The 21,363-nt window shown below is 34.4% G+C and overlaps 1 protein-coding gene across 3 annotated transcripts in view; it reads left to right on the top strand.

The window, feature by feature from the left end:
• The first annotated feature begins 3,232 nt into the window (after positions 1-3,232).
• LOC148950936 (ubiquitin carboxyl-terminal hydrolase 25-like) overlaps positions 3,233-21,363 on the top strand; it is a 53,528-nt gene continuing 35,397 nt past the window's right edge. For all 3 annotated transcript variants that reach the window (XR_016141861.1, XR_016141862.1, XM_089090072.1), the window contains exon 1: positions 3,233-3,409. The gene's annotated coding sequence lies outside the window, so the exon portion shown is untranslated. The remainder of the gene's footprint in view (positions 3,410-21,363) is intronic.

Genomic DNA, 21,363 nt, shown 5'->3' with positions numbered 1-21,363 from the left:
AAATTTAACCAAATCAAAATAGCATAAATGTAGCTAAGCAATCAATGAAAGTAAACAGATTTTGTTTTGTGAAAGGTATCAAGTTTTCTATTTCACGTCAACTAGAGGAGGTATGAAACTATATTAAACACTACTATTTGTGACCAGATTCTTCAAAGGGTGTATGTTGTTAGCAGTTGCTGAAAATTTTTTTCCGACATAAAAGTAGCAGGCCAAACTATGTAGTGTTAGAAAAACGAAAAGATTCAAAGAATTAGTTTCTTTTTCCATGAAAAAACTATGTCAGCATAAAACGAACAGAAATTAGTCAAAAAATGTTTTTACAAAATAAGTATTTCAAAGAAAAGTTGACAACTACGTTAAACCCAAAAATAAGCAAAAATAAAACAAATAATCTACGATGCGTGAAACTACCACAAACCAGCATCGATAAATAAATGAGACCCAAAACGAACAGAAATTACAGCAAACAACCAAGTCAAATTGGAAATGAGTAGAAATTAACATGAGTAGGGCTCAAAACCCTTTTTCCTTCCCATAGCCAGAATATAATTTATACTTTATTGAAAAAATTCAAATGAATATCCATTGTCAGTTTAATATAAATATGGTGATATTGAGTAATCAAAATGTTAATATTATTTGTTTTATTGCAATTATAAAAGTAAAAACACTTAAATATGTTTCAGGAGATTATTTTGTAAAAACATGTTTTTAATTAATTGTTAAAAAAAAGATCGGGGGTATCTGATCTCTACAAAACACAATCCATATTTTTTAGCACCAAACGAAAGGGCATTTCTCATTCTTGTCACAAAAAAAAAAATGCTCAAAAAGTGAAAATTAGTCTTCTATAGTGTCAATAATGGCCTGGTAGGCCAGGACAATGAGAAAATATGTGCCATGGGAAAATATCCACCCATGGGGACAAAAGGGAAGATTCACAATTAAGTTGACTCCATGATGGGTGAGGTAGGGTTATCTTGAATAATATCTGAGCTATACGATACATTGAGAGGGTTCTAACGCATCTCCATGTTCCATATAAAAAGGCGCCTCTCTCGCTTGTCATGAAAGCATTTGAAAAACAAGAATTATTCTTCTCTAGGCTGTTAATTTGGTCTCTGAACGGCCTCTTTATGCAGTAGGTCTTTTGTTAACAGTACTTACGTAAATTTTATCACCGGGCTTATATACTTAAACAATAGGTAAAGCTTTCCACACTTTTTTCAGGTCGTGATGTTAGATGTCCGAGTTCCATCCACTCCTGGAGCACGATTGAACAGCCACAGAACCTCTATACATAGTATGTGTCACGCCACATTTACACCGCTGGTGATGATCATCAAGCAATAATCTGGGATGTACAACAGATGCCACGAGCTATTGAAGATCCATTTTTAGCTTATACTGCAGTAGAAATGGAGATAAATCAGATTCAGTTGGGACCAGCACAACCTGACTGGATTGATCTTTGTTATAACAAATCCGTGGAAATATTGTAGTATGCAGTATGGGTCCATAATTGCAAATTGTAGAACAGGATCATCTTATGAGATTCGGTCCGATAGTAATTCTTAAAAGTCGGCCATAAGACCCGCACTCGGAAGTGAGCCTCGGCATCTCTCAAGAATACTCACCTTCAAAATATCACGACAGATTTCAATAGTTTCTTAAAATACATCTTTTCCGAAGAACTTTGCTGCTAGTTTAACAATAGCGTCCTTATCTGTCTTGTTAATAATTTGTCTCTGTAGAAAATTCAAAACTGGACAAATATACACTATATCTATTTTACAGGGCAAAAAAGATTACTTTCCATAATCTAAATGAAAATCAAAGATCATAGTCCGTATTCGATCAAGCCGTCGGTAAATTATAATATTTCATTTTCAGAAAATTTGCAGTAATTCATAATTTTCTTACTTTCAACAATTTCGCAAATTGTGAAATTTGCATGATAATTAAGATACAGCAAATTTTGCAAGCAAGGCCATTGACGGATCTAGTAAGGGGCCATACCTCCATCTGGCTCCAAACATGTCACAAATATGTTTTATACCAAACTTGTTTTATACTTGTTAGCCATTTGACTGACGTGGTCAATTGACTGACGCTTTAGGTAGGCGGGGTCCCTGTATTTAACCTAACCAATTACTAGATTCAAATCTAATTATCTTTGTGTTAAACAAGTTATGCCATTGTTAAAATAAAACATATTTTTACCTTGACTATCCTTATAAATTCCTTCTATGTTTTTCTTCCGATTGTTAAACCAATATTACCTTTACTATTTGCTTTATTATAGCCATACTAATTATTATCCTTTGCCATAAGCTTACCTACCCATGCAGATATACAATGTCCCTTATGTTTATGCTTGTTTATATGTTCTCCGGAGTAGTTGCATCTCGGTCCGGTTTTGTCTAATGGTTCAGATAGAGAATGATTGCACTGTATATGTCTCTCTAAAGTATCATGGGCAGACACTAGGTAGGATGAAAAGTAGTTGAATTGTAACTGAGATGAGCATTAGTGTGCCAATATTTATTGATAGATTTAAACATAACTATCACTCTTGGGTAGCATACAGTATTTGTCACCACTACCCACAGGTGCTATCATCAGCAATACACTGCTAATTTTCGCAAAAAAAAAATTCAGATGGATAATCAAGTCGACATAAAAAAAAGAGAAGCCTGATGTGAAAAGATATTACCAGAAATAAGAATAGAGCAACTTTCTATAGCAATAATGTGTCCATAATACTGTGTTGTTTTCTGCACTTAAAATAACAAAGAACGGATTTTTTTTATCGACTAGTTCCGAAAATACAAAATGCACACAAAATATGCAGAAATCGATAAACATAGTGATGCATCAATAAATATATTCAAGATTACGGAAAAGTTATGCTTCAAGAAGCTACACATCTACAAACTGAGTGTCTATCAACAGAGAATCCCAGCTCTTCATTATCAAAATTGTTCAGTAAATTATGAAGCTTAGCCATTCTAATGAATAACTACACTTCATTTTTGAACAATAGCCTTTCCAAACATGCTTCACATTCTTAACATGCTTCATTTATGAAGCATAGCATCTACAAACTGTATGAATATCAGCAGGCAAGATCAACAGAATAGTTCAGACAGTAAGTAAACCCAAATTAAGTAGACTTTTTCATAAATCAAAAACAATGACAACACTGTCAAAGTGATTTCAAAAATGGGCATGCGATGGTTCTTTTTAAATTTTGAAGGTGCATCTGGAAACATTACAGCCAGTATAAATCTTGGTGACACACAAAATTGGCACAACATTATTCACACCCTCAATGTTTCCACGGATTTGTTATAACAAAGATCAATCCAGTCAGGTTGCGCTGGTCCCAACTGAATCTGATTTGGTACATAGGCCTATTTACCCAATTCTTACTTCATAGGCTAGGTGGCCTGTACAGAATAATCTTAGTTAGGCCTAACACATTTTGAATGGGGAGAACTTTTGGTAAATATTTACCAAATCATATTATTGACTTATGAACAAAGTAAACATACCACTCAATGCCTTTTTTTATGCTCTTTCCAAATACAATAATCATTTTTGTCAGAAATGAATTTTACCTTCAACCCCAGATAGCCTATACAAATTCAGGGTATATATTTGCACAATACGGGGGTGAGGGTATATTTTATTTCTGATGTAAATGGGAGGTAACATTAAACTTTACCCCCATTCCCCCAATGTGCAAATATATACCCTGAATTGTTGCATATAAGGGTTGGGTAAAATTCATTTTCAACAAAAATGATTATTATATTTGGATAAAAAAAAGAATCAAGTGGTATATTCACTTTATTTGTAAGTAAATACTATGATTTGGTAAATATTTACCAAACTTTTATCTTCACTTTGTTCCTTGTTATTCCAGTTTGTCTAATACATTCCTGAATTTTTCTCACTAAAATTCAATATAGCCTAAATTAACAGAGAATGTACCCTCGTCCCCCTAATGTGCAAATATATACCCAGAATCACATCCTGAATCAAAATAGGTCTATAAACATTTATTTGCATTGCAAAGGAACTTTACCCATCCCCCCTGATATACCAATATCAGGCCTCCCATGGGTTCATAATTATGAAAAAAGTTCATATTTTTAACCTAGGTTCATAAATGGTTCATAATTTAGAAAAAAGGTTCATAAAGTTCATATTTTTCTTGTCATTAGCTGGAAAGCACTTGTGGTTGCCATCTTTTTCCATATAAAAGACAAGCAAAGCAAATATGCAAGAGTTTTATTAAAAACATTTCAAACTGTAACACTGCATGTTTTGTGAACATACATTTTCTTCTGTTTAAAAATACATTGTTGCATCTAATTTTGTTCCTATATTGCCCCCATATCTTCTTGTACTAAGCTATCTTTTAGTCTTTTCCTTTTTCTGGTTTGAGTCTTTGCTACCTTCATAGAATTGGATTGTGACTGAGGAAAAATTATTGATGAAAGTCAAAATGCTAGACTGATAGTCTCTGACACTCTAAAGAAGTTTGAGAACAGGCCCAAGATAGTTGCTATTACCAGAGCTATTGAATTTGGGGTGAAATGCATGCCAGAGCTATAAACTGTACCTGGAAGCTGAGCAATCTAGACAGGCTGAAGAGGAGTCCAAAAGGAAAGAAGAAGGCAAGAGAAGAAGAAAAAAAAGAGGATGTTATCTGAGAAGAAGACCATTAAACACCTGGAAAAAGATTTGATTGAGAAGAAGTCAGTTGAAAAGGAGAAGAGACAAGTTGCAAGAAGGCTTCTTCAAGAAGCTAATGAGAAGCTGAAAGAAGCCATAGATGCAAAAGACTTAGTAAAAATAAGCCTTGCACAAAGTATGATTGAGGCTTTAAGCCGGAAGACACGCGCAGAAGATGAGGCAGCCAGAGAGGTTGAGCAGATACAGAGCAGGGTAAACGAACAAAAGCCGTCCTTAATTTTGCCATATTTTGCCAAAGAACAAGTAGAGTGAACTATTTTTTACTATTGTATTTTGTACTTTTATACAAATTAAATGCATTTAACTGAACTCATGAAAAAAAAAACAAAAAAAAAACAAGAAGAATATGTGCACCAGTAATGAAAACACCAACTGCCACTTTTGTGTCCACAGACAGTTTCTGAGGTGCACATATCATAAATTTAGGCTCATTTTCAAAAGTCAAAATCATGAACTTTTGATGTGACATTTTCAAAAGTCACAATCAAAAGTTCATGTTTTTGTAGTCAAAAGTTCATATTTTTCACAAAAACTCTAGTGGGAGGCCTGCAATATATACCCTGATTTGGATATATTTAAGGGGGTTAATTTCTTGTTGGCCCTATAATTTATCTAAAATATAAGTGAAAACATCACTTCTTGCATTTTTATGCTCTTTCATACTTCAATAATTTCTTTGTTTGCAAATTGTATCTTGAGTCCTTAAAGGGGCCCCAAAAGTATTTCATTTTTGTTACCACACAAATAAGTTATAATGTAACCTGCAAACAGAAGTGTATCTAGGGTGGCTGGAGCACCCCCCCCCTGAAATTTCAGTTCTTCTTTTTTTAAGTGCCAATATAGTAAGTTACAAAATATTCATATTTTTAAGTTTTACAACACCCATTTTTTTCACTTCTTGTTAAATGGCTATCCATTTCTCCAGCAAGCTTATATCATTATTTTATCATCAAACATGCAATTGCCTCCTGTAATCAAACAAGATGTCAGAAAATTTTCTCACTATTTAACCCCTGCAGCTACAAGCACTAGCTTCTCTGCATTCAATGAATTGCAATAAGGAATTGGACTAAGAGGCAATAGTTCATTCAATGTTTCAAATGCTGCTATAACTCCAGTGTAAGCTAAGCATTGAAACAGAAAAGTCACATAAAAGGGAATACAGAGAAGGGGGTTGCAGAGAAAGGGGAAAGAAAATTAGAAATCTTGCTGGTGGTGTTTCAAGGTTATGATTTGACACCCCAGTTTAGCCTCCATTCAGCATTGGCCAAGTCTTGATCAACTCCTTTCTTGAAGGTATCTAGAATTTTAGATTGGATGGTGGCTTTGGATAGACTGTTCCAGAGTGGGACAGAACAGACTGAGAAGAACTCTTGGTTGATGCAATGGGGGGCCTCAGCTTCTTGGTGTGTCCTCTTGTGGTAGTTGAGAAGGACAGGGAAAAGACATGACTTAATAGGTCATTTTCTAGCAACTTATGAGATGCTATTATGTCTCCTCTTTTCCTACTGTATACTAAGGTAGGGAGTTTGAGTAAGGTGAGATCTTCCTCATAAGATTTGTCTTGGAATGCAGAGATAAGCTTAGTTGCTCTTATTTGAACACTCTCAAGTACTTTCACATCCATCTTAGAGTACAGAGAGGCTAGGGTCATACCAAATTCCAGGTGAGGACCAACCATGGATTTGTACAGTTTTGTAATCACTCCCAACTTCTTGTGGTACTTGCTTTTTGAGGCCAAGGGCTTGGTTTGCTTTTGCAACTTGAGCTTGTGTGTGGCAGTGAAACTTCAGCTCATTGTCAACAATAACCCCCAGGTCCTTCTCCTCACTTACTGCCTTAAGCTGGGTGTCTCCTATGTGATATGCAAGTTTTGGATTATTGCATCCAAGATGTAGAACTTTACATTTTAAAGCATTGAACTGTAGACACCAATCAGATGACCATCTAGATAGTCTGTCCAGATCTTCTTTCATAGTTGATTGATTTAGGCTGTTCTGGGCCAGTCCTAGGAGCTTAGAGTCATCAGTATATAGTGTCAAAGGATTCTTCAGGTTTGTTGTACAGTTATTGATATGCATGCTGACAAGCCTAATTAGTTCTAGTTAGTTCTTGTAGCCAGATACTAATATGAAATTTGTGCTTTACTTGAAGAGTGGTTTCTTGGGTTTTCTGTTTCCAGAAATCTCACTGGCTCTGCAGTAGCAAAACAAATCATCAGCCAATGCATTGCGTTCAGCTTAAAAGTGGAGGAATTTGTGGTGGTTGGTTTTGATGGGCCAGCAACATGTCAGGCTGTTATTCTGGTGCGCTGGCAGAAATTGGGAAAAAATATCCGGTTGTGATCTACACCCACTGTGTATTGCACAGCTTAAATTTGGCTTTATGTAAAACTAGTAGGGTAGCACTTGTTAGGTCATCACCAGAAAGAACGAATATGTTTGTAGAAGTGGTCACTGTTGTTTGTCCCAATAGTCCTGTGAGGAAGCTTGTGAAGTTGTGCAAATTAAGATGGATGGACTGTCATGATTGCATTTTAGTTTTTATGTCTTTGTATTTTTTGATTATTTCTGTACTTGAGGAAATAGTTGGTAGCATATGGTGCAATACGGAAGTTATTTCAATAGCAAATGCATTGGTTTCTGCAGCAAGCAAATTTAGTTTTATGTTCATGATGGCAATGCTAGAGTTTGTCAGTGCCATAACACTCTCTGTCTCTAAGGCACTGTAAGCCAAAGATTTAGACTTATTTGAGTGATGTTGGCATGTCAAGCTATTTTCTGATACTTTACTGCAGTCAAAACAAAATAATTTTTAAACAATTTTTCAGAAAGCCTATGAGCTTGCACAAGAGTTAAGTGTGGCTTCAACTGTCCCAAGGTCTATCCACTGAAAGTCCATCAACAATAATGAGTCCATCAAGGTTTTTTATCACAAGTCATTATTTGAACCTTACTTTGCTTCACTTATTGAAGAATTTGATCAAAAATTATTGTGCCATCAGAAAGCATCTTTCAAAAAATTGGAAGGCTTTTTCCAGCTACCAGCAAGTCATTAAAAATTAATGAACTTGTGAACACTGTTGCTGTTTACAAGGGATTTCACTGGGGTAGACATGTGCTCAAATGTGAGTTAGTCCTTTGGAAACAGAAGTGGCTTGGAATGTCTGAGGAACCATCAACTGTTGCTTTGACTTTTGTGTCATGCAATGCAAAATTTTTCCCATGCATTCAAAGGCTTTTGACAATTTTTCAGACATTACCAGTGACAACCACTTCTGCTGAGAGGAGCTTTAGCTATCTTAAGCAATTAAAAACCTATCTGCAGAGCTCAACGGGCAAGGAGTATCTGAATGTACTATGTCACATGACCCTGAACCACAATAGCCAGGTCAATGCTGACCAAGTTTTTGATCAATTTACAGCCAAAAAAGACCGGCAGCTGTTACTGTGTTACTAAGTGCAGTTGATTCTGTTTCTTAAACTTTAATTGTGCTTCATCCTCTGTAAACAATGTTAATATCAATACATTTCTTGTTTTGATGGCTGCTATATTAGGTAGACTGAGGCCCCTGCCCCTCCGAAACTAAATTCTGGACAATTGTCTTTGATATAATATTATTTTTTATTTAATTGGTTTTCTAAAACAAGGGTCCTATAGGCAAATATAAGGAATAGGCCTAATGCACTCTTTATATTTTCTAAATTCTGCTGCTTTGTGGCAGTTCTAAAACATCTACTTGCCCAAAATAGAAACTCTCACTGCTTCTAATTTTTTTTAAATTCTGACTTTGTTGGCAAAATTTTGTCATCCATTCTGAACTAATAAAGTCTACAACTGGAAATACTCATGACAAGTGTCTACTTTTCATTTCTTTACCTAGCTACCCCCCCCCCCCATACCCCGCCTGAAGTCTTGCACTATGATAGATAATTTTCATGCTCACATGACTGCTATAAAAAGGTAGACTGACGCCCCCCCCCCTGAAACAAAATCCTGAATACATCACTGCCTGCAAAATACTTGTCCACATTCCTATCATTTCAAGTTTTTTATGCCACTGACAAAAATAAGAGTGAATTTTGCAATTCGAAAATTTACTGTTGAAAATTCAGCATATATATTTGCACATTAGGGGGTGGGGTAAATTCATGGTAAATTTGCAGTAGGACATATAATTTAGCTAGGATAAAAGTAAAAACTTCATTTGGTGTTTTTTTATGCTCTTTCATGATTCATATAAAATGCTTTTGGGGCCCCTTAAGAGCAAGATGTGATTTGTGAAAAAAGTGATTCCTGAATTATGAATGAGCCTAATAAAGGCATCAAATAATGTTTTTACTTTCATCCTAGCTAAATTACAGGGCCACCTAGAAATTTACCTGTGGGGGTAAAGTTCCCTGATTTGGCTATAAATAGGGGTGGTGTATAGCCCATTTGCAATACAAATAAAGGTTATATTGTTATAAATGTTAAATAAATGTTATGAGTTCAGGATGTAACCTATAAATTTAGGACCAGTCCTGGTCATAAGGAGACATATTGAGAAAAATTCTTACTTCATAAAATGCATAATAATCCTAGTTAATGTATTCTCTGAGGGGAGCACATTTATCTTCACTTCTTTTTTTTTCCTCCTTTTTCAAACTTTGCCACTAAAATTAAAAAAAAACATGCTTATGATTAACATTTTCTTTGTTTTGAAATTTTTGCTGAATAATATACTATCCTATATTTTTTTTTATAGATGGCATTCATCCTGGATGTTTTTAATTTTTCCCAGTTTTTTAAAGAAATTCATGAATTTCTTAGAACCTATATATTAATAGAGTATATACCCCCATCCCCTAATTAGTAAATATATACTCAAAATTTCATTCTAAATTTAAATATAACTTTCACTTGCATCACAAAGGAACTTTACCCTGCACCCCCTTGATGTGCAAATATATACCCTGGTATGGATATATTTTTGCAATATAGAAAAGACAAAAGAAGTGAGGATAAAGGTACTCCCCTTGGAGAATATGCTGCCTGGGATTATTATGGATCTTATGAAGTAAGAATTGTTTTCTTGATGTGTCCTTATGATCATGACTCCATAACTGGAGCATAAACTCTGCGGTCAACCCAATCCTTAAGGGCCCAGGGTGGGTATTGTAAGCTATGCCTAGGGGGCATATACAGGTAATCTCGGTACAACATGTTGTCTGGGAACAAGGATGTTGTTGGTGGATTTGGATACAGCACACTTTGAGGAGGGACGTTGCAGACATTCTTCCAGCAGAGACACATAACTATTGTAAGGGCTTATTCCAATGTGTTGTTATTTTGTATGAATTCAAATAAGCTCAAATATTTTGATATACAAAGATTTCTTTTGTATTGGATATGTGATATGAAGTATCACACACATCTCTGTTTACATAATATAATTAGTATTGGATGACCCAAGACCCAAGAGCCATGGATGACCCAGGCCTGATTGTATCAATCTAACTACAAAGCATTAAAATTGAAATCAAGCACAATGGACTTTTAATGACGTCTGGTCCTCATCTCCATTGTCTTCAATACAAAATTTCCCACCATAGCAATTGTACATGAAATCAATGATGCGTATTGTTTTTTTTATTTAATTTTTGAACATTTTTGAATTAATGCAGGTTTTGGTTTTGGCTTACCGTACATGAATAATTAGAAAAAAATTGCATATTAATTTTACTTTAATTTGGTTAAATGGCCCTCTTGAAACTTGTTTAATTTTGTTTATGACGTTTTTATCAGTAAAAAAATTAATTAAACAAACTTTCCAAAAAACAACTTTTTCAAAGGAAAGTAAAGGACATTTTAAACTTAAGCTCAGGAGATTCAAACTCATTCAATTCAAACTCAAAACAACCAGAAATTACTATTACAGAATAAATGAAACCCAAAATGAAAAGAAATTAAATAAACAATCATAGCAAAATACATGCAACAAGTAATAATATAAATGAATAAACAGATTGTAAAGCAAGCAATGCTTAGATTGAGTATGAAAATCAAGCTTAAAACAAAAAAATATAGTTTGCGATTAAAGTATAAATGAAACTTAAAACAAACAGAAATTAATTAATCAATCAATGCAGACAAATATACAATATATTTTAATGTAAATGAATAAATAAATCTTAAAACAAGTGAAACTTAAATTTAATATGCAAATCAAGTTTGAATCAAATAAAAATAACTACAAACAAGAGTTTGGGTATTGCCTCAGTTTAGAAGCCTAAAAGCTACTGCGTCATTGGTGCCTTACTGAAAACTATATGAGTCTTGAACAGTCTTGGAAAGTATAAACAAAATCAATTTTAATATTAGATATATAATGATATTAATTGTTGAAAGATCCATCAGTTCAAGATTTTTTTTCACTGTAATTTTCATTTTCAATGCTGTAAGAACTGGAAAAGAATAAATTTGTAATATACAAGTAATTCAATTACTTGTATTTTACAGTGAAGCACCAATGATGCAGAAGGCTTTAGGTTTTTAGTTAAAGAAGGGGGGAGTATCCAAATTTTGTTTGTAGTGAAACTATGTTTGTAATGACAATCTTGGTAAGAACTAATAAATTAAACTAATATTTAATGTATAATGATATTAATTGCTGAAAGCTCATCAGCTCAAAGTTTTACTGTAATTTTAATATTTATTTTCAATATTAAGAACAAAAGAAAACACTTGTAATATAATTCGTTTCCAGTACAGCACCAATGACGGAGTGGTTTTTAGGCTTCTGTAGGTTTTAGGGCAGGGCTGGCTGTACAAAACAAAACAAGGAATTTTTAGAAAAAGACCCAATAAAACATTGAAGCCTTATGGTTTTTTTGACCTTTTGTTTTCCATTGTGTTAAACTTCGTAACAGAAAAAAAAATAATTAAAAAAACTAAAATAACTTTACAAAAGAGATAACAATTAACAAGCACTATATAAGGCTATCCTCCCTTTTATGCTACAAATGGGAGGATATTAGGGGTTGGGTTTAATCCTAAAGGGTGGGCAGAGAGCGCTGGCTGTGCACAACCTTCCTGTTGGTGGCCCTGTTTTCACTAATCTTAGTGCACAACTAAAACACAATAAAGCATCGAAACCTTATTGCCTTTATGACCTTTAGTTTTCTATTGTCTAAAAGATAGTAACGTATAAAGTCAAGGATAGACAGTAAAAGATAGAAAATTAATTTAAAAAACTAAATTTATTTATTAATTTACATTGATATTTATTGTATGTTTGTTTTAATTGATTGTTTATTCAATGATTGTTTGATTGTGTACATGTCCCCTGGGCATAACTTACAATGCCTACCCCAGGCCCTGGTGGGCTGTATCAACACCAGAGGTTTTGTTATCGGAACTTTGAACTATTTTAACAAAATGTCAATCTCAAAATTTTTATTTGATGTGTTTAGGGTGTGGAGGAGGGTGGGGGGGGAGCTAGTTACCCTCCAATCTCTTTTGACTCTTAAAAAGTGAACAAGAACTTTCAATTTCCAATCAAATGAGCCCTTTCTAAAGTTTATATGAGCATCCCTTCTATAAGAAATAATATGAAGGATTCAAAGAATTCTTAAATTATAACCCTTGCCCTGAGGGCTGGGGGGAGTTGTCAACCTCAAAGACCTAATTCCCAGAACTTAAAACTACGTTTAATAAAATGGCTGTCACAAAATTTTGATTGGATATTTTTGGGGAAAAGGTGGGCGTGAGAGGGGGGTTAGTTGCCCTCAAATCACTTTTGACTTTTATCACTTTTGAATTTCCAATTGAATGATCACTTGAATTTCCATTTTTGAATGATCAATTGAATGATCACTTTTTAATTTTCAATCACTTTTTAATTTCCAATTGAATGAGCCTTTTTTGAAGTTTCTACAACATCACTTTTTATAAAAACCTTATATGCCCACAAGGTATAACTGAAAAGCTTTGCCCTTAGGGTTGTGGGGGATTATCCTCCTCAAAAACATATTTTTTATGTGGAAATCAACAATGCTGAACAAATTGGCTATCTCAAAATCTTGATTGGATGTGTTTAGGGGATTGATGAGCGTGGGGGGGGGGATTATTTGCCCTCATCACTTTTGACTTTTATCACTTTTGAATTTCCAATTGAATGATCACTTTTGAATTTCCACTTTTGAATGATCAATTGAATGATCACTTTTGAATTTTCAATCACTTTTTAATTTCCAATTGAATGAGCTTTTTTTGAAGTTTCTACAACATCACTTTTTATAAAAAACCTTATATGCCCACAGGGTATAACTGAAAAGCCTTGCCTTTAGGGTTTTGGGGGATTATCCTCCTCAAAAACATATTTTTTATGTGAAAATCAACTATGCTGAACAAATTGGCTATCTCAAAATCTTGATTGGATGTGTTTAGGGGATTGATGAGCGTGGCACTATCCCTTTGAATTTCCAATCGAATGAACCTTTTTTGAAGTTTCTACACCAACACCTTCTATAAAAAACCTTATATGCCCCAGGGCATAATTTAAAACCCTTGCCCTGAGGGTTCCAGGGGAGTGTCCTCCTCAAAAAATATTTTCTATGTGGAAATCAACTATGCTGAACAAAATGGCTCTAAAAATTTTGATTGGATGTATTTGGGGAAATGATGGGCGTGGGGGGCTGGTTCCCCTCCAATCACCTTTGACTATTAAAAAGGGCACTAGCCCTTTGAATTTCCAATTGAATGAGCCTGTTTTGAAGTTTCTACAACAGCGTCTTCTATAAAAACCTTATTTGCCCCCAGAGCTTAACTTAAAACTCTTGCCCTATGGGTTTTGGGGGAGTGTCTTCCTCAAAAATGTATTTTCCATGTGAAAATAAACTATGCAGAACAAAATAGCTATCTAAAAATTTTGATTGGATGTGTTTGGGGGAATGAGGGGCGGGGGGGGGGGGCTAGTTGCCCTTTAATCATTTCGACTTTTAAAAAGGACACTAGAACTCTCAATTTCCTATTGAGTGAGCCCCCTTTGAAGTTTCTACGACAACCCCATCCAGATGAAGTGCCTCTTGGGAAAAAAATAATAAATAATAAAACATTGGATTAGTATGGCCTTTACAATCGGCAACGCTACAGCGTTGTCTCTGATAAATATACGTAAATTACGAATTAACCTACATAAAGAACTTCTATATTCATAGATTTTGAATATGACTTAGATAATTTCGGAGACCACACTGCCTTTCCATGACGATAAAATAAAAGTCCAAAATAGGGATAAATTCCTTTTTAATAGACAGTGTATAATAAATTTCACAAAAAATACCAGATATTTCAGTCGCATATACAGTGACCTTCATCAGTAGTAAAACTGGTTTTACAAATAGAGTTTTACCTGTTTCATCAGTCTTTCATCTGGTTTTACTGGTTTTACCAACAGAGTTTCAATCCTATGATGGTCACTGTATATGTGACTGAATTATCTGGTATTTTTGTGAAATTTATTATACACTGTCTATTAAAAAGGATTTTATCCCCATTTTGAACTTTTATTTTATAGATTTTTAATGCGTATATTAGGGGGTTCATTCCTAGTCAATACCTTGCTCTTTAATCTAAAGTTCGAATTTTATCCGAATTCGTTAAAAATGACACCTTAATCACAAAGTCTGCTAACTAGAATAAATAGCTCTTATGAAAGTACTAAAAAATCTTTGGCTTAAAGAGCGAGGTATTGACTAGGGGTGAACCCAATCATATGCGTAATATTTTCTGTTCAGTTTAAGTTTTGATGTTTCTCAATACTTTCAGTTGAAAAAACTTGTTTTTTTAAATTTAATTTCTGATGTTTTTCTTTAATAATGATGGGAAATCAAGCGCCCCGTTCATAGCAATGTCTCTTCCCCCATGAAAACTTTCTTCATGTAAAGATCCTCCCATATAGCCCGAACACCCCCCCCCCCCTTCCCCTACCTACCAGAAAAAAACCCTGAAAACGTCTGTATAATTCCCAATAACCAATATTATATGTTAACATTGGGTAAAGTTCATAACTCTTAGCTCTCCCCCCCCCCCAGGGACTTCCTGAGATAAAGTCATCCTAAAAGACATATTCATCATATTTTCGACCATGCTGAATAAAATGGCTATCTCAAAATTTTGATCAGTTAACTTTGGGGAAAAATGAGCGTGGGAGGGGCCTAGTTGCCCTCCATTTTTTGGTCACTTAGAAAAGGCACTAGAACTTTTAGTTTCCGTTCTAACGATTCCTCCCTCGATCCTATAGGACCACTGGGTTGATACAATCACTCCTGGGAATAAACAAAAAACAAATAAACACGCATCTGTGATTTTTCTTCTGGCAAAAAATGCAAAATTCCACATTTTTGTAGATAGGTTTATCTCTATCAGCAAGAATCTTCAAGCCAACAAGCCTCCTTGTCTAGTGAGATGAGGTTGGCTGCCCCCCCCCTCTCAAGAAGAAACAAACCAGAAACACTACCAGGAATTAATCCCTTAACTGACAAACCGGATGCACAACCAAACATGCAAACCCCAAATATATGTTTCTTCATTCTAAACTGTAATGCAGTTCAGGCCATGAATATACAACAACTACAGAAAACAAAAATCATTGCTGAATTGGCAAAAATCTACATCCCTAATCATATGCTCATTCAATCAAAAAAAAGATCTTGCCCTACTATTAACAAAGCTGAGCATTGATGCACAGTCATATGACAATTAAACCAACAACACAACACATATCAATACTCCAGTGGAATGTAAGATCACTTACAGAAAATAAGTTAAATGAACCCGTATCTTTTATGAATTATAATTCCATTGATATTCTTGCCTCCAGAAAATTCATTTAAACCAAAATCAACAAATTAAGTCTCTGGTATATACTATCCTGAGAAAGGATAGATGATCAGAGAGAAAAGGAGGTGGAGTAGCTGTAATAATTAATAATAATATAAAATCCTGTGACATCAACTTTACAGATTTTGTAAAAGATGTTGATGCAATTGGTATCAGTGTTTGGCTGAATAATACAAAAACTTACCTAATAAGCTTTTACAACCCTAATGGCCAAACTACAGATGCCATGGATTTCTTCAGCTGTATAAGTAATTCTAAAATGTTGAAAAATATCATTATTTGGGGAGACTTTAATACCCACAGCCTTTTGTGGGGGAATAAACCAGCAAATAAAGCTGGTAAGTTCATTGAGCATATGACTTATATTGAATTAGCTGTTGCTACCCCTCCAAACCTGAATACATATTTCAACCCCAAAAGTGGCAGTTTCTCTACAATTGACCTACAAATTGTGTCATTCAATATTTTGAATAAAATTTATATAAATAAAATTGATAGCCTATGGACTGACCACTTTGCCATAGTTTGCTCCCTAAATGAACCTGCTGAAACTCTATCTCATTCCTCCAAATATATCAACACCAAAGCAAATTGGCCTATGTTCCAAATTAAGCTAAATGATGAAATTACAAGTTTCACCCAAAATTCATGCATTTCAAACGCAACAGCTGACACACATGCTGAAGTTTTGGCATCTTTACTAATAAATGCAGCCAATCAGGCTATCCCCAGGACAACACCCAGGAAAACCTTCCCTAAACGCATTCCCATAGCATGGTGGACAGATGAGGGCCAAAATAAATGGAGAACAAAAAAGGCAGCTAGGAGAACATTCCTAAAAAAACATCGCCTACTACATATTTAAAAAATTTACAAGCAGAATCTAATCTAAAATGGACTATAATAAATGCTGAATAGGCTATAACTACTGGAATAATTTTGCAAATAATCTCTCCAGAGAAACATATGAGCCAATTATACATAAAGTCATGAGCCACATCTGTGGGAAAAGACTTTCCCCGACCCACTCCTGTATGAGCTTATACATAATAATACCCATCATGACAATGATAATAAAAAAGCTAAGCTATTTGCCACTCTTTTTTTAATAAGCTAACATCAAATAATTGCAGCAAAACATCCCCAATTCTCCCAAGTTACCAACCCCACCCAGGATCCGAGTATATAACCATCCCATTTTAAATCCAGGAAATGAATAATGCAATACATCATATTAGGACCCAGACTAGTGGCAGCTATGACAATATACACCCTACATGGATAAAGAATCTCACCCCTTCATACAAACAGGAAACTCTATATTGTTATAATCATGGTTGGGCTTGATCTATGTTCCCCAATATCTGGACATGTTCATCTCTCCTACCAATCAAAAAAGAAAAAGAAAACCAAAAATAACCCTGAGTCTTATAGGCCCATAATGATTACTCCTGTGGTTTAGAAAATAATGGAGAAATTGATCTATTATCAACTCCTCTGGTTTGTTGAAAAAAATAATACGATCCCTCACGCTCAAACTGGTTTCAGGACACACCAATCTTCACCAGATTCTTTCAAATTGTTAAAAAATGCAATAAATGAATCATTCTCAAAAAAGAAATGTCCTACTTGCAGCTTTCCTAGATTTTGAAGGGGCATATGACAATGTGAACCACCAAATCCTACTAAATAAACTTGCAAAGCTTGGAATACCCCCAAAGCTAGTATTTTTTATAAAATCTTTCAGAGAATTATGAAGTTTCATTGTTTGTGTAGATTCAGCCTCTTCACCCCAAAAGACAATAACCAAAGGCCTTCCTCAGGGAGCAGTCCTCAGCTGCCTTCTCTTTGCCTTATATCTCTGTGAAATGAACCTCCCCCACACGAATCTTTAATATACTGATGATGTGGTACTATGGTCATCTGGCAACACCTTTCAGATTGCACAGTCAAAGCTGCAAAAGTCACTTTTCCAATTCGAAAAATTTTCTCAACATTCAGATTTTTCCATTGCACCCACCAAGTCAAAAGTAATCCAATTTCACCAAAAGCGAAGTCATGTTAATGCAAGACTATCTCTAAATGGAACAACTATTTCAGAAGATAATCATATTAATTACCTAGGTCTCATGCTTGACCAAAAACTTAACTTCCACCTCCACATTTTAGCCACAATAATAAAAACGCTACAGAAAAACAAGTATACTTTAAAGACTTCTTTCCACACCCTGGGGTGGAATTTACAAAACCTTACTCCAGTTTTATAAACCACATATAAGACCCCGTGTTGACTATGGGCTCATTGTCTATGATGCATATGCAAAGACCCAGATACAAAAAATTGAAACAATACAAAATGATATAATACGTCTCATATTTGGTCTTAGGAAACCCACAAGCACCAAGTTTCTGCTTATGGAGAGTGGATTAACACCAATAAGGGAGAGACGTAGCTTTCACTTGATGAAATTTCTTACAAAAATTGAATCAAATAGCTCACACACCCTACATAACTGGTTAAGAAATCCAGCCATGTATAGAGGCATTGCAGATGAGTATGCCAATATTCAGATATAGCTTATAATTGGTAACATTTTAGGGATATTTTTGGAATTATATTGCAGGACATTATTTCTATCGAAATGAGATTTTGAGGATCCTTAAAACTTTCATTTCAAGCAAACTTAGGCTTAAATTTTCTAACAGTAGTTTAAGTGAGCTGTCGAGAGTATTAAAGGGTTACATCTTAGATTAGTATCAATTTATTGAAGGATTACTCCTAGAAACTAGATTTAGGTCACAGACAAAAGTATTTAATACATATGTCCAACTGAACAATTTCTTGGCAGTGGGGCACTTTTGGTGCTTGTGCCCGTCTGTCTTCATGTTCTTCCGATCATTTTTTCATAAATATTACAAGCTTAATCTGAACGATTGGTCTTCCATAAATTGATCATTTAATGAATCAATTAAATGATCTGTTCGTTTAATTGATACAGTACCGTCATCCACGAACAGATACCTGACACCTGACCCCTCTTTTTATATTATTGCGGGATATGTGCCAACTAGGGCATCTGCATTATGACTTTTGTCTGGGATTTCCTTTATAGCCGTGTAAAAATAACAACTAATGTTAACCCTGGCTTAAAGACGATCAATAGGGAGGCAAGCTGTTCCAGGTGCAGTGGCTTGGTTTAGGATCGTGGCGGGGGGATGGGCACTTGAATCAAATTTGTAACTGTGATTATAAAATAAAAGTTCAAAATAGGGATAAAAAACTTTTAATAGAACGTGTATAGAAATTCACAAAAAAAACGGAAATTTCGGTCACATATACAGTGACCGTCATCAGTAGTAAAACTAAAGTAAAGTAAAACGTCATCAGTAGTAAGAGTTTTACTACTGATGTTGGTCACTGTATATGTGACCGAAATATTTGGTATTTTTTTTGTGAATTTCTATACACTGTCTATTAAAAGGATTTTATCCCAATTTGGAACTTTTCAGTCGGACGGGGGGGGGGGTGCTGTAATTAATTTTTTCCTGGGCACCAACAACCCTAGGGTTGTTTTCCTGCCATGATATTTACTCTGTCCTGCCATAATATTTACGATAGTCGTTCAGAAAGCCATTTTCTTCAATAAAACAGTACCAAATGAGTGATTTGTTATATGAGTGTAAACTTTGCTTACTTAAACTATAATTCAGTAGTCCCATCCATACTGAGATACATTTCGTAACAGTCCATCAGGTTATTAATAGTTTGAATATATATATCAGCTGACAAGACGCTAAATGATACATAAAAAAGCTTTGGGTTACTGGAGTTGTTAAATAAACACCATTAATCTAACAAAACTAGTGGAAGGCATTGGTAATAAAAGAAAAGCTTAGCTAAATAACCGGTTTTGCCCAATTTAATCAGGATAGTCCTATGTTATAGAGATTTTGTACTATGTATGTGAACACCTTTACATATGTAAACTACTATGGAGGTACTTGCACATGGAACTAGTTGTTCAACCATACCAGTCAGTGGCGGATGTATAGCTAGTATGAAATATTAAATGTTTCTTGCATTTGTAGTTTGCATTCTTCAAATTGTTATAATTATTCGAGTTGTGTTTTGTGATTACAATTACTAATAGTTGAGTAAGGTAAGTAATAATTATATTACATGGTCTTGATTAACAAGCAATTATTTTTAAAATTGGAAATTTAAGTATATGATTTCATTAAAAATGAATGCCTAACCTATAATTTTATCATTGGATGTTGAATCCTCTGAAACAAGAAAGAGTTGTGGAAGAAAATATAAGAGCGGTTTCTTTTTGTAAAAAGGAAATTAAAGCGTCGTTCACAAGCGTGTCTAGCTGGAATCCCATGTCTAGACAGGTGTCTAGCCGGAATCCAATGTCTAGGCAACGACCGTTTGCATGTAAAATTCGGTGCTTAGCTAAAACTACAAATTTAGTTTCAAATTGCCATTTCTAGCCAATCAACAGAGCTTATGCAGGCAAAACTTTCAAATATTATGATCCCTATTTTTACTGTCACACTGTCACAAGCTAATGGATGAGATAAGTAAAACAATTGCCTTAGTGTGCTTCATTATTATGTCTGGTGTTGCATATTTGCCTAAAATGAAAAAAACAATTAATGAGAAAACAAAAATTAAATATCAGTTTACAAGTGTAAACAAATAAGATGAAATAGTGGATCCTGACACATTCTGATTGGCTGTAATCGAAAATCCTAGATATTGAGTTCTAGAGTCTAGAACTCAATGTCTAGCCAAGCACCTTGTCTAGCGTGTTTAGCCAAGCGCCGAATTTTAATTGTAAACATTTGTTGCCTAGACATTGAATTCTTGCTAGACACATGTTTAGACATGGGATTTTTAGCTAGACACGCTTGTGAACGCCGCTTACGTAGATTTCCTGAAACGGAGTAAGGAAATACTTGGAAACTCCAAACGATATTCCATTTTAATTCAACTGTCCTTTTGTCGTTGAAAGAAATTTCCGTCTTTTTTAAAGGATAGCAGCTACATTATTAAATTACGCTGTATCCTAGTTGCCAAACTTATTATTTCAAATTTCAGAGGAAATTAAACTATAAATTAGTATTAAATTAGCAAATTAAGATATTTTTTTCTTATTTTAGAAGAAAATATTCAACCTTTAGAATTTGCAAGAAATCTTTCCACACATTGATTTACAGTTTTTGTTATCTTACCGGATATCCTTTTAAACTTTCATTAAACAACTATTTTAGTCTCTCAGACAAAACTTTCTTCCAGTTTTTTTTTTTTAAATTTCCTTTTCTTGTGTAAAGTTTTGTCATATATTTATAGTATTTTCTTGTATGTTTTAGCTCTTTGGACTAGGTTTTCTTCTATTTTTTAACCTTAAAGGCTTTAAGACATTAAACCAACATCTTTGGGTTTTTATTTGTATATATTTTTTCACTGTATTTACTAAAAGTTTAACCTGTTATTTATGCTTCCATTTCATTTTGTGTAGAAACAGATCGGCAGCATTCTCTCAGAAATTGTTTACTTTAGCAAGATAAAAACATGCATAACTATCCAGGCTAATATTTCTGCTTCATTATATTCCTTTGTTTCAATAAATCCCAATCAATTCAGTCTTTCCCCTGTGAGAAATATTAGAACATGCCCCTTCCCCCATACGATTTCCGACA

The sequence above is a fragment of the Artemia sp. Qi Xiang Cuo genome, chromosome 6, assembly GCF_049724085.1.
Source record: "Artemia sp. Qi Xiang Cuo chromosome 6, ASM4972408v1, whole genome shotgun sequence".
NCBI classification, from domain to species: domain Eukaryota; kingdom Metazoa; phylum Arthropoda; class Branchiopoda; order Anostraca; family Artemiidae; genus Artemia; species Artemia sp. Qi Xiang Cuo.
The sequence above is the reverse complement of the archived record's forward strand: the minus strand, read 5'-3'. Positions and strand labels throughout refer to the sequence as shown.